The sequence below is a fragment of the Acinonyx jubatus genome, chromosome E1 (genome assembly GCF_027475565.1).
Source record: "Acinonyx jubatus isolate Ajub_Pintada_27869175 chromosome E1, VMU_Ajub_asm_v1.0, whole genome shotgun sequence".
NCBI classification, from domain to species: Eukaryota; Metazoa; Chordata; class Mammalia; order Carnivora; family Felidae; genus Acinonyx; species Acinonyx jubatus.
In genome coordinates this window covers 11,396,504-11,409,210 of record NC_069397.1, presented here as the reverse complement: position 1 = coordinate 11,409,210, position 12,707 = coordinate 11,396,504, and the positions used below count along the sequence as shown (strand labels likewise).

General features: G+C 57.3%; 1 protein-coding gene across 1 annotated transcript in view; it reads left to right on the top strand.

Annotated features, from left to right (window-relative positions):
* The first annotated feature begins 890 nt into the window (after positions 1–890).
* Positions 891–12,707, top strand: part of RAI1 (retinoic acid induced 1) — a 79,788-nt gene continuing 67,971 nt past the window's right edge. Inside the window, exon 1 of the mRNA XM_053212309.1 lies at positions 891–1,034. The gene's annotated coding sequence lies outside the window, so the exon portion shown is untranslated. The remainder of the gene's footprint in view (positions 1,035–12,707) is intronic.

Genomic DNA, 12,707 nt, shown 5'->3' with positions numbered 1-12,707 from the left:
GACACAATCCTGTACACACAGCCCCTCGGATACATGCAGCCCCACATGGGCGCAGTCCCACCCACGCAGTCACAGAACCCTCCATAAACGATCGCACACAAACACAACTCCACGCAGGCACCGCATCACTCAGTTCCTCCGAGGCCCAGCAAGACACTCGCAAGCTCGTAGCCAGACCCCCCCAAACCCCGTGACATTCACACGTCGGGCAGACCAGAAATACACGGCCACACCGACACACACACGGACCTAACCGCGCAGCCAAGAGCTCACCCACGGGCTCGTAAGTCACTGGAAAAATATTAAAGCGTTTCCCTCCCTCCCCTTCCATCTCTGACACGCGTGCGCGCGCGCGCGCGCACACACACACACACACACACACACACACACACTCACCCCCACCCCCACCCCCGGTCCCTAAGCGCCTTGGAGCCTCCTAGCCGGTGACCCCGAGCCCCCGCGGTGAGAGCCGCGGTAGCGTCTCCCCGGCGCCCCCTCCTCCCGCTCCCTACCGGAGCTCACCACTCCTCCCCTCGCCTCCTCCCTCCCTGCCCCCTCCTCCTCCTCCCCCTCCCCCGCGTCTGGGGCGCGGGCTGCGCGCAGCCAAGCCCCCTCGTCGCGCGCCCCTCCCCGCGCGCACCCCGAGCCCGCATCGCGCTTGCAGAGTGGATGCGGCCACGGGGCGGTCTCTAATTACCTCCTGTCCTCCGGTGGCCCGTGAATAATGGCTACTGAGGGCGCTCGCAGGGGCTGCTGAGAAGGAAACGCGGGGCGCGAGAGGCGCGGCGCGCGCGGGAGCGCGAGAGAGAAAGGAGCGAGCCCGGTGCCGCCGCGAGCGGCGGGCGGAGAGAAAGGAATCGTGCGAGCGCTCACATTTTTTTCTCCCAAGGATCTCATCTGGCCGCCGCGTTCTGGAAGAGGCGAGGGGGAGAGCGCGCGCAAGAGGAGGAGGAGGAGGAGAGAGACGGCGCGGGGAAGGGGAGACGGCGAGACGCGCAGCGCCGGCGCCCGGGAGATCCAGGAGGAACCCGCAGGTATTGTTGGCGGCGGAGCTTTGTGTCTTCGGGGGGCCGTTCCGGGGCGCGAGGGCTCCCGGAGCCCCCGGGACGCCGCCGCGCTCAGACCTGCCCCAAACCCGGGGCTGCCGGCGCTGGTGGCCGCCGGCCGCGGGCACCCCTCCCGCCGCGCCGCGATCTTGGCTGGAGTTGCAGATTTGCCTGTTTGGGGGTTTTCCACGCTGGTTGAGGGAATCGGTCTCAGGAGAAGGAATTTCTTTCTTTCCTTTTTTGTTTGTTTCTTTTTCTTTTTCTTTTCTTTTTTTTTCTTTCTTTTTTTGTGTGTGTGGCCGCAGTTCGGTTGTGTTGGGGACTTCCCCCTCCCCTTTCTTCCACAATACATTGGTGAGAGGTCTTGGCGACTGTGGCACTGGTGGACGACAGGGGGCTGAGATGGCGGGGCTGGTGGCCGCGGATGGGAAGGTGAGGGACGCCAGAGACGAAGGAGTTTTGCTCAAGTTCGCAGTTTGCGCGCTGGAGCCGGTCAGGCCGGGGAGGGCCGTCTGCGCACCCTGTCCTGCTCCAGGCAACCGGTGGGAAACTTCCCGAGAGCGCTGCCTCCCCGGGGACTCGGCGCCCCCGACGCCTCCGGGCGCTTCCTCCGGCCGCCGCGGCCCCTCCTTGCCGCCTGCGAGCGCTTAAGGTCGCGCTCTCCCCACCCCCGCCTTCCTCCCTCCCCCGGCAGCTTCCGGATCTGGACAGAGCTGGAGGAGCAGCTTCAAACACTTCCCCTGGAGACCCCTCCCCACTCCCCGCGCCGGAGCCTGCCACACAGGCCCCCCTGCCCTGCACCCCCGCCTCACGCGCGCCTGAGTGGCCAGGCTGACAATGAAATCTCGCGCCTTGCCGTCGGGGGTGGGGGTCGTAGCTGGGTCTCTCTGGGGGCTGGTGACCCGGAGCAGGGGGAGGGGGAGGGAGGATTTCTTGGGGGAGGGGCTTGTTTGGGTTAGAGACGTTGACGTCGGACGGTGCTGTGCTGGGGGAGGGGGCGGGGGTAAGGTGGGGTTCTCGGCCCGGCCTGGGGTCGTGGATTCTAGACCCTCTTGGATTTGTTGATTGGCTGGTGACTTCAGGCACGTCGGACGCCCCCCCCCAACCTCCTCCCTGCAACTCGGCCTCCTCCCCTCCCCGTACAATGCAGGCTTCAGAGGTGATCCCGAGGGTGATTGTGTGTGTGTGTGTGTGTGTGTGTGTGTGTGTGTATGTGTGTGTGTGAGAGAGAGAGAGAGAGAGAGAGTGACGGAGTGTTTGTCTCCTGCGATCCACAGCAGACACCGCTCCGGTGACCCGGAGATCCGGACGCCTCGCTCCCTCCCGGGGGCGGGGGGGGGGGGGGGGGGGGGAGGGGAAGAAAGGGGGAGGGGAGTGGTGGGAACTTCTCCTTTTCCCACTGGGGCCATGGGAGGGGAGTTCTAGACCGGAGAATTTCTGGGGACCGCAGGCCTGTGAGGGTGTGCTCAACGCAAAGTAGGGGTCTTGGGGTCAGAAGCTTCTCGTCACTCCAAGCGCCCAGATCCTTTTGCTCTGGGGGGGAAGGTGTGGATCAGGTGAAAGGCTAGTTGGAACAGGACTAGGGGCCGAGAAGAGTCCATGGAAATCTGCCTCAATTGATTCCCAGGCGAGCTTCCTGGGCTCCTCCTTCCCGGAGTAGGGAGGCCCGGGGACCCCAGGCTGGCAACCCAGGCCTGGGAAAGAAACCCTTCTGCCTAGTTAAAGAGAGGACTCCTGGGCAGGGGGGCGGGGCGGGGGAGGGAAGGCACCTTGGGTGGGGGTGGGGGGGGTGGCAGACTGTTTTCAGGCTGTTCTGTGGCTTGGTTCAGGAATATCAAGAGTTAACCCTTCCCAGAAATCTGTCAGCCCCCACACAGCAGGGACACACTGTGGGACCCTTTGACGTGCTAACAGCGTGACACTGGCTGACAGGAGCTAGCAGATTCCATACTCTGCTTCCCTTCTCAGCAGCCTCAGGCAGCGGGACAGGGCCTGGCTGGGTGGTGCCTTGTTCAAGGGAAGCAGAAATCAGAGCCCAGGGAGGGTACAGCAGCCAGGTAGCCACCATGCGCCAGGGTTATGGGAACTTGAAGTAGAATCACCATGTGGGCCAAGGGGTTGGTCTTTGCCCTGCTCCCCACCTTGACCCTTAAACCACCCACAGCTGGATGGTTGGCTGTTAAGGGTGAGTTTCTGACCCGTGGGCTGGGCTAGGAGACCCTAGGAGCTGAGGGCGGGCCTGGTGGAGGCCAGGGGGAGGCAGGGCTGAAACCTGCAAGATTGATTTCTGCTCCCTACCCCCCAGGGCCCCATTATGGGGGAGTGTCTCCCTACCCCCCCCCCACCCACGCATTTGTTTCCTGCAGGTGAGAAGTATTCCCTGCAGATCTTAGAGCCCTGGGCCTGGCACACCATGGGCACTCTGCTTTGGCTGGACAAACACAAGAGTGAATGAATCAATGATGAATGAATGAATACATGAATGAAAGGGGAAAGTTTCTCAATAGCAGACATGTAGTCATTAAAAAAAAAAAAACCTTTTCAATATATACACATTTTACAATATGGTTCAGAGAACCATCTGAGATCTAGAGAAAGAAACAAGGTTACTGACAGTGGGCTATGACAATGTTAATATTTTGATGTTCTTTACAGACTTAGTGGTTGGTTTGTTTTTTTTAAAAGACTTTGTAGCCATTCTCTGTATTCAGATGTATATCCTGCTTTCTTGGTTGGCCCTAACAGGAGCCTTTTCCTGTTTTGTAACCAACTGTTCATAAACACCATGGTTAATATCTTCAGGCTTTTCCAATCGGGTGGATGTACCATCATTTACTTACTATTCCCCTTTTGTTCAACGTTCCGGATGCTCCTAATGCACGAGGTAGTGAATATATTTTGCACAGAGCACTTTTTTGTGATGTTTAAGATGATTTCCTCAAAATGACGTTGCTGTTGCTGAAGATTCCGACATTTCTGCAGTGGAAGAAATGGGCTTCTCGTTTTCCCAGAAGTGGGGCATTATTCCCCTTCCTTCCTCACAACCTAGAACCTTCTGTCAGAACTGAAAAGAGCCTGGGCAGTGAATCACCTGTCTGAGCCCCCTCCTTTGACAGAGGAGGAAACCGGGGGCCCAGAGAGGGGATGTGAGTCCCAAGGTCACACCGCAGTCGCTGGGCCTTGCAGCAGCCAGGAACCAACTAGTGATCTGTCATTTTGGTTTCTACGTCTGGGAAGAGTTCCCAGGGATCTTTTAGGCTGACCTTGTCCCATTTCAAAGATTGCAGGGGTGGGGGCACTGAGAATCCAAGAGAGGAGAAGCCCCCAGCTTGCCCCTGGCATCAATGGCCAGCTGGAGCAACAGATAGGCTCCTAAGCCTGTCACATACTTTCTGTGTCACATACACTGGCCCTGCCCACAGGATCTGGGGTCACCAAAGTTGCTAGCCTGTGGGTGGCCAGCCGGGGGCTCCCGTGTTGCCCCTCCTCAAAACTCCTCCTTGCTCTCTGCCATCCCATTTTCCAGAAGGAGAAGTCGAGGATCCAAAGCAGGTGCAGTGAGAGGAGTGGGGCTCCTGTCAGAGGATCCCAGTGGTCGTGCCCTTACCCCTGTGCCTCGGCTTACTTGTCCAACGACCAAGCTCTGGGTCTGTTCAGGAGCTGGGGGGGGGGGGGGGCAGGTGTTGGCACAGATATCCACTGTGGGGGAGTGGGGAAGGACCAGCCACATCTTCAACTTGTTTGGATCTTAGATTGACCTCAGAAGAGCCCCTGGGGAGGAAGGGGGAGGAGGGGGAAAGGGGGGGAGAGAAAGGAACTGAAGGGGAGATCAGTGAGGGAGGGATTAGAAAAGAGGGAGGGGAGCTCAGGAAGGAGGAGAATGAAAATGAAGAAGAGAAGAAGAGGGCACCCAGAGGACAGACTGGGGGACATCACTCCCAGGGCAGGTGTCAGGGCTAGCCAGCGCTGGACCGCCAGGAAAGGCTGGATGTTCTGGGGTGGGCTCTGTGAGGGCTGAGTGAAACAGCTGTTAGCCGGGCTCTGGGATCAGAAGGATCCAGACCAGGTGCGTGGCAAGGAGGCAAGACCTGGGAGGCTTCTGTTCCTGGGTTTCCCTGCAGGGCAGGTGGCGGGGCACCAGGGAGGGGGCTGGGGCAATGGGCACTCCTAGGGGACAAGGTGATTGTGGCTCTGACTTCCCATCGAAGGATAGGAACCTTCTGTTTCCCCACTGCCAGCACACCAGCTGGCCACCGAGGTTCAGAACAACCCTCCCATGAGCGTCGGTTATTTGGGCATTTCTGTGGTGCATCTCTGTGCTTGGACATGTCCCCGTGCATGTGTACACATCCATGCATGCCTGTGTGTGCATGTCTGTGTGTCTGATCCTATTTGTATGGGGGTGGGTTTGCCTGCCAGCCTCTGCGTGCGTGTGTATGTGTGTGTGTGTGTGTGTGCGCGCCATGGCTGTCTGCCTTGGACCCTATTTGTATGTTTTATAAGGGGTCTGTGTGTCTTCCAGCTTGGGCACGTGTGCATGCACGCACGTCTGTGTGTGTGTGCGAATCTGTGTGTAGCCCTGTGTGTGCCATGTCCGTGGGTGTGTGCATATGTCTCTGAGTCTCTGATCCCATTTGTGCCTTTCCGGCGGGGGGAGAGCGTGCCCCTGAGCTTGGGCACGTGCATGTTTGTCTGTGTGTGAGCACACACTTTCCTCCTAATGGCCCCAAGAGGGATCCAGGCAGCAGGCTTTTGTGCTGCTTTCAAGGTTGCGGCTGGGTGGGGGGGGGGGGGGGGGGGCGGCCTTCAACTGGGAACGGGGGGAGGCAAAAGAAAATCTTAAAAGACTGTCTTCCCTCTGGTCTCCAAGGAGATCAGCCTGTGAAATGATCCGCACGTTAATTAAAAACGATTATATCCTGATTGAGCCATTCCTGCTCACATCCCCCGGCCGGGAAAAGCTGAGACTGAGGCCAGAGGATGCAGAATGGGGCAGGTCTGGCTGCAGGGCGCAGCCCAAGGGAGGGGAGCCCGCCTGGGGAGGGGGCACTGAGTGGCCGGGTGTTGGAATTATATGCCCAAGACAGATTTGAGCTTCTCCTTTGAATTTTAAAGACCACCACCCCGCCCCGCTCCTCCCCTCCCCACCCCCCCCCCCGCCCCCACCTCCCAAGGTGGTGCTCTCCGAGGTCCTGGGAGCTGGTTGGCAGGATCCCAGACTTCATGGATTCCCCACTCGTGGGCTAGACACTGGCCTTGTCGTTAACACAGATTCTGAAAGTCAGTATTCATGGTTCAGGTTTTACAGAGAAGTGACATGCTTGAGGTCAAGGAGTCAGAAGTTAGGGACCCCAGGCTGGACCCAGTTCTCTGACCCTAAGCTCCAGACCCCACTTCCGAGCTCCCAGCTGCCCCGGTCTCTCATGATTAGGGATCCTCCCTGTGTAGGACCCTGAGACGCTGAGGTGTCAGTGACAGGCCTTCTTATCCTTCGTGGCATCCTGAGATTGTTCCTTTCTCATCCAAGCTGCACAGGGCATAGGGCTGTGGTGTCCATTCATGTGGGGAGCCAGATGACTCTCTGGCCCTGGGCAGCTCTGGTCTGACTCTTGTCACTTGCGCCATTCTGGGCAGGGCCTCTTCCTCCTCCCTCCCACTGTCCCCCGTGAGGTGGCTGACACTGTGACACCAGACCAGCCACAGGTGCTCCTCAGTGCCTGCTGGATACTGTGTACCCATAGTCCTGGGTATCTGCCACCAAGACCTTTCTGGAAAAAACCTGGGCCTGGTCACGCTCTGCCTTACCTGGTTATCTCGCCCCCAGTCAGCCTTGGAAAGACTACTGTCGTAGAAAGTAGTCATAATAATAGTAAACCAGGTGACCCTCAGCTTACACCCCAGAATTATGTGTTGCCCTGGTTCACAAGTGCTAGGTGCTTTGGTAAACCCTTTTAGCTCAGCATTTGTGGGGACCCAACTGTCCACAGGCATGGCCCACTGCCCTATCCCTTCTCGTTCCACGCACTTGTGCACCTAGGCCCAGCTTCTCCGAGAGGAGGAGACCCTTCTTTAGGTCAGCCACACCCAAAAGCACATGAGAACATTGGCCTCAAGCAAGGACTTTTCACTGAGCCTTGGTTTCCCCTTTGGGCAGTGGGGATCATGGCTTTTTCCGGACCGGACTGTCAGAAAAGTAAAGAAAACCAGGTCAGGTTTGTTCAAACGTCTAGCAGCATCGGGACGCACAGAGGGCCTCATTAAGCATGCATCTGTCCATTCAGGGCATCTGTGTGTTAGCGCGACAGGGGCCTTGGGTTTGCTGGCTTGTAGGGTGGGAGACATGTTGTATTCCATGCTTTCTAGGAGACAGTCTGGGGTTGAGGTGACTGTCATTTCAGTAGAAACCTTCAGGGAGCCAAGAATCTCACTGGACACCCCCTGCAGGTGCATTATCAAAGATAGTGTCTGTGAAAAGGAAGGGGATGTTCCTCCTGAGCCAAGTTCCACATTCTAAGGGGGACCTTGACCAAGGGGAGGGTTCTGAGATCAGAAATGATGTCATGGGGAGTTAGAGGGGCAGATGGGACCCAAAAAAGTCAGCATCCACCTGTTCCCAAGGTCAGACTTGGAAGAGAGGCACGCAGGTGTCACTTATCGCACAAAAAGCATTTTGAGCTGAAGCAGGCGGAGACACTATGCCTACCCCAGGTCATCCCTTGCAAGGTGCCACCTCCCAGGAGCACTTTGACCCATAGGGTGCCTGCTTTCCCAAAAAATATCTGCTTCTTGCCTTTCTCAGGGCCTGAGATGCCTCCTTTCGTCACTGCCAAAGGGTCAAAACATTGAAAGTTCTGCTTAAAATGCAAACCTATTACTTTGCAGGAGTGATCAGAAGCTGAACTCATGTTTGCATAATGTGGGGGCCAGCAACCTCGAAGTCCCACAGGGCCAGTGGGCAAAGCTAATGAGGATGTGAGGGCTGTCTGGCCTTCGTGGGGCTCAGCAGCTCAGCTCTGCCAGGGTGGCCTGTGGGGATGCAGCCCAGGGTGCCTGTCACCTACCTTCTTAGGAAGCAGGATTGCGATGTTTACATGACATCTCCTGGTTTGTGTCTGTTGTCACCTGATCCAGCACCCCACCTGTGGCCAAATTCAGACACCCCCCCCTCCCCCAACCAGGCTGCCAGTCTGGAGCCTCTTGGCTTAATATATTCGCCCTCTGTGCCTGGCCTTGAACCTCGGTCTGCAGGGCCCTGAAAACCGTGCACAGGGCCAGCCTCGTGCACATCCCACACTCGCCCTGGCCCTTGTTAGTGGTCTTAGAAGTGAGGGTGTGGGAGCGTGGAGATCACACACAGGGGTGCTGGGACCCGACTGGAACAGGTCGGCCTGACCCTGTCCGTGTGGCTCACCGTGGCCTGACCCAGTCTTGTACATGCACGACTGAGTTCCCACAGCTGCTGCCATTGACGGGGCTCAGCGGGGGGGGGGGGGGGGGGGGGTTGGGTTGGGGAGGGACAGCAGGCATCTGGTGGGAGCCTGGTTTATAGGTCGAGTTTCATTTCCTACAATCCTTCATTCGGCGGATGTTTGCTGATAGCCCAGAGAGGCACATTCAGGCCATGTCCAGGGAGAGTCAGGGTGGACCTCCCAGTGGAGGAAACATGGGTCCTGGGTCTGAAAGGGGGAGCATTTGACCACAGGAGGGACTGTCACTATACAGCCTGCCGGGAAGCCCAGAGGCACAAAAGGGCCAGGAGAGCTCTAGAAAGACAGGGGTGGGGGAGGCAAGGAGGCAGAGAGGCAGGAGTGGAGGCTGAAAAGGAGTCTGGGGCCTTGACCGTGGTGAAGGGTTTTACCCTGAAGGCAGTGGGAAAAGAAGGCTGTTCCAGGCAGGGAACACAGCTGGAGTCAGGGCTCGAATGAGCCAAGGAGGAGAAAAGCCAGGGATGATCAGAAAAGGACCCGGTGGGGCTGTGAGTCCTTTGGCTGGCCGGCCGGTTCTCCTTTCATAGCCTCTGTCCTCCCTCGGCACTGAGGCCTCCAGTTCTAAGTGCTGGGGCCTGAACTGGACGAGAGCATCCTCCCTCCTTGGACGGAGCCTTCGCCGACCCGCTGCCGAATTCCTGCCTCAGTTTGGAGCAGCTCCGCCCAGCCCTGCGGCGTCTGAGTCTTGGGAGGGATGATTACCTCTCGCTGGGGAAAGAGGTGGATGTCCTCGGGGACCAGTAATTAAAGCCCAGCAGATTGTAATTCCCTAAAAAGAAGGCGCAGCACAGAGAGAGAGGAGTGGTACCCGGGGGGCCCCAGGGAGGACAGGAGGAGGAGCAGCATGGGGGATGCGGGCCGCACAGGGTCGGGGGTGATAAAATAATAACCTGAAATCCTATTATTCGGAATGTTCTCTCAGCGAGGCCTCCCCAGTGCTGGGTCCTGAGCTCTTGGTTATTTCCCGTCTTCACTCCCGTTTCACAGGGTGAAGGAGGGAAAGGTCCCACCATCCCCATTCCACAGATGAAGAAACTGAGGCTTGGAGAAGTCAGGCAACTCTGGTTCAAGGCCCCTCTGGCCTAGTAAGAAGCCGGGGACGAACCCAGGGCTGTGTCTGAGCATGGCCCTCCTTGCTGGGTATTTGTGGTGTGGAGGGCACTGCCCAACCCCAGGGGAGGCCCAGCGGGGCACCCCTCCTGACACTCCCCATGTTTGGAGTCTCCTGTCTAGGGGAGGAGCAAGGGGATCATGCGTCCCACTGTGGTCACTGAAAGGAGTCTGTCATCCAGGGCTGACACTGTCATTCAGTTACTCACCTGCTCTGTGATGCGAGGCGAGACCCGCTTCCCCCTGGTCATCTCCTCGTCTGTAAAAGGCTCGGATTATCTTAAGGTTCCTTGTAGCCCAAACAGCTGGATTGGCCAGTAGGGCAAATCCTGACAGCGGAGGTAAGTAACCTTTGAGAATTTTGCGCCCTCGGAGCCCTTTGTGATGTTAAGGGGCTTCAGCTTTTGCATGCTGGAGGGAGGCCGGCTCTGTTATCATCCCCGTGTGTCACAAAAGCACACAGAGGCTCAAAGAGGTCCCTGCTGCTCTGGGGAGAGCCCTCTCCTAGAAAATTAAGACCTACTTTCCACAGTCCTGCTGCCCAGCCCTAACTCCCCTTCTGCCCTCTTCCAGGGAGAGGTAGAGAGACCAGGGCCTGAGAACCCAGACCAGAAACTGTTGGCTGTGTGATGCCCTCAGATGGGTGCTGTTTGAGCAGCGCATAGTTTAAAAAATTTTTTTTCAATGGTTATTTATTTTTTGAAAGAGAGAGAGAGAGAGAGACAGAGCATGAGCGGGATAGGGGCACAGAGAGAGAGACACAGAATCTGAAGCAGGCTCCAGGCTCCAAGCTGTCAGCACAGAGCCCGACGCGGGGCCCGAACCCATGAGCCACGAGATCACGACCTGAGCTGAAGCTGGACGCTTACCGACTGAGCCACCCAGGTGCCCCGTCCAGCACACCAGTTGAAAATATAACATGAGATTTCACATGAAAATCCTACTTTTTGCTTCTCTGAAACTAGAAACCCACCTATGCCCACGGGGTGCTAAAGGCAGAGCTGAGATGGGCTGCCACCTTCTGCCCGGTCCTGTGCAGTCCTCACCCCCCACCCCCACCCCACCTCCATCCTGCCTGGCCCTCTGTTCCCATCCTGGCCCCTGGCTCTCACTTGTCTTGGGTAGATTACATCTTTGAACCTCACCTGTAAAATGTCAGAACCAAGGAACTGATTTCAAACTGTGTCTTGAAGTGTTTTCCAGAAATTCTCCAGGCAGGAAAAAAAAAAAAAAAAAAAAAAAGGAAAGGGTGCCCCACGTGGGGGGGACCTCCTGGAGAAAAACGAGGAGGTGCAAAAGGGCTCAGAGTAGTACTTGAGGAGAAACATCGAACTCTCCTTGCCTGTTACCGCCGTGCTTGGGGGGGCCTGGACACAGACACCCGTTGGACTCTTCTGGTTCCATAGCATGGTTCATTCGTTGCGGTCACTCCTATGGCCCTCACAGCACCCCTGATAGAGCACCATTGTGGGGGCTTTTATTCTCATGTTTACTGGACAGAGAGAAGTGGAGGGCAGAGAGGTGAAGTGACATGCCCTGGGTCCCAGCGAGGGCAGGATTCTGACAAGGGCCCTGTTCTTGACTGCTGGCCCAGTGCTCGTTCTGATCTAAGATACTGTAAAAATTGGCTCTTAGGTGAGCTGCTTTTTCCTGTGCATTTTAAAAAATGCTCTTTTAGTTAATATGCGGGAGGGATTTCGATGTTCTCGTACATAACCTTTTGCTGAAGCGACAACGTGCGATAAAAGGGTCCCAGGAGAGCTGGTGTAATTTGGGCTGTGAGGGACAGAGAATACCAATGCAGAAGCCTCTCCAGAAAGCCCGCTGCTCCTGGGAACTGGGATACGGGGGGTGGGGGCAGCCCTCTCACCTCACCATGCCGAGGCCAGGCCCTGAGCTGTCTCCCAACTTGGACCCTGGGACCATGTGTTCATCCAGATCATGCTTGACTATTTGGCTTTTTTTATTCCCTCACAGTTTTGAGTGAAGGTCTCAGTTCCTACAGGAGGAGGTCAAGGTAGAGAGGAACAGAGTATCCAGAACACAAAGGGCCTAAGAGTGGGGTGGTGGCTATGGGACAGACCCGAAAGCCCCATTTGTAGTCAAGAGCTGGCCAGTTGGCGGGGAGGTAGACAAAGGGGCCCATGCTGAGGGCACATTGAAGGGCACCTTCAAGGTCTTTTCAGCATTTGCCCTTGGTCCCAAAGGATCCAAAAAGGGGGCTTGGGAGGTTCCAGTTAATTGAGGCTGATTCTAAATCGGGAGGCTTAATAAATGGTAATTATCATCCTGTGGGAGCAGACCAGAGCTCCCAATGCTGCCAGGAACAGAGATCATGGATCCAGGGCCCCTTTCCCCTCCCACACCTAGAGGCTCAGAGCTTCCACCCGCAGAGGGGTCCGGGACCTGGTGCAGACCAGGGGCCACCCCCTCCTTCCTGTGTGTGGGTCCCAGGCATGAAGGTGTATGGCATCCCTGCCTGTGTGTCTGCACGTGAGATCTTTAGACACTGAGGCACATCGCGTGTCTGCATATGTACGAGTGTGCATGCACGCACGTGAGTGTGCATACGCGTGTGCCAGTACCGGGCCATCCTCTGCTCAGCCACCTCCAGGCCCCCTTCCTTCCCCACCCGTCAAGGGACAGAGAGAAGAGACTCTCCCATGTAGAATCTCAGCAGGGCATGGACTTTGCGACTCTGGAAAGCAGTGCCCTGTGGACAGAGGTGACCTCGCAAGGCTTTGGTTCCACCCAAAGAGGGACTTCTGTCATGTAGAGTGTCATTTAGCAGAGGTGGCCTGGGGGGGTGGCTGCTCCAAGGGGAAGGGAGTGTCCCCTCTCAGCAGGTTTGCAAGCAGATGCCGAACATGTACTTTCCTGTCTTTTGCAGTCCCTTCTAAGCCCAAGTCCTGGCGCCGTGAATCCCCTCCCCCCACACCCCTCCCCCCCCACCCCCACCAACCCCCCCTCCCCTTGCTGGCACGCATCAGTCACTGAGGCCGCTGCTCCGTCTTGCCAACCCAGACTGGTCTGAGGAACTGGCAGAGGGCTTCTGCCCCTTGGT